Here is a 962-nt window from a genome sequence, read left to right on the forward strand (position 1 = left end):
GTCTGTTTGGGGAAGCCATAAAGCAAGTGCAGGGATTCTGGAACCCCTCGCAACCAAGTGTGAGTGATGTTTGATTTGTGACTGCACTTCGCGGAGCCCTTTAGGTTCTCTCTCCCTGCTGGCCGAGCCACGTCTCACTCGCTCTGCTCCTTCCAGGACTCTCTTGAGTTTTATTTCTGTGCATTTTGTTTGTGTGTGTGGAGAGTGTTTACAGCTTTGATCTCTTACTAGTTGTCTCATCCCTGCGCCCCGTTAATCTAGTCTCCTCTCTTCCTAAACGAGACCTCTCCAAACTCAAACACTCTTACCACTAGTAGGTCTATCAAATTTCTATCGGCCCTTAAAGTCTCTAATTAACAGACGTTTTTCTTCCTCCACGAAACCCTTCCTACTCTGCCTTCCCCACCCACCAATCAAATGAAGCCTGTTCCATGACTGAACTCCCAAACACTGTATAACTCTCTTCCGGCCCTTGTGTTACCTTTTAGCTTACTGGGTAGCATTTGTAAGCTTGCCCTAGCCTCAGAGCAGGACTGTCTCCTTAAGCCTCCAAACAAGCGGCAGAGGGACTCACTCCATCCATACTGCAAGCTGGAGGTTTAAAGGAGGTGTAAACAGATGAAAAAATCCTACTAACATCCTAAAAATGTTTAGGAGGAATAACTCTGTCCAAGAGTCAGCCAACAGTTGTTCAAACTGTACACCAGAATGGATAGTTGATAGGAAACTGTGGTTTCAATTACTATATACCTTTGTCTTAGAAATGTTTCTTTGTTGAGAATTCCCAGAAAGTTTTTCTGGCTCTGGGAAGTCACCTGATGGCAAATTAATAATGAAATACTTGAAAAATATACATGAGGAATTACGGAAAATCTTACAAAGACAACAAAAGCATAGAAGAAAATACTTAATAGAAACAATGCAGCAAATAGAAACAAGATTTGCACCAAAAATAGGTGTCT

The sequence above is a fragment of the Diceros bicornis genome, chromosome 17 (genome assembly GCF_020826845.1).
Source record: "Diceros bicornis minor isolate mBicDic1 chromosome 17, mDicBic1.mat.cur, whole genome shotgun sequence".
NCBI lineage: Eukaryota > Metazoa > Chordata > Mammalia > Perissodactyla > Rhinocerotidae > Diceros > Diceros bicornis.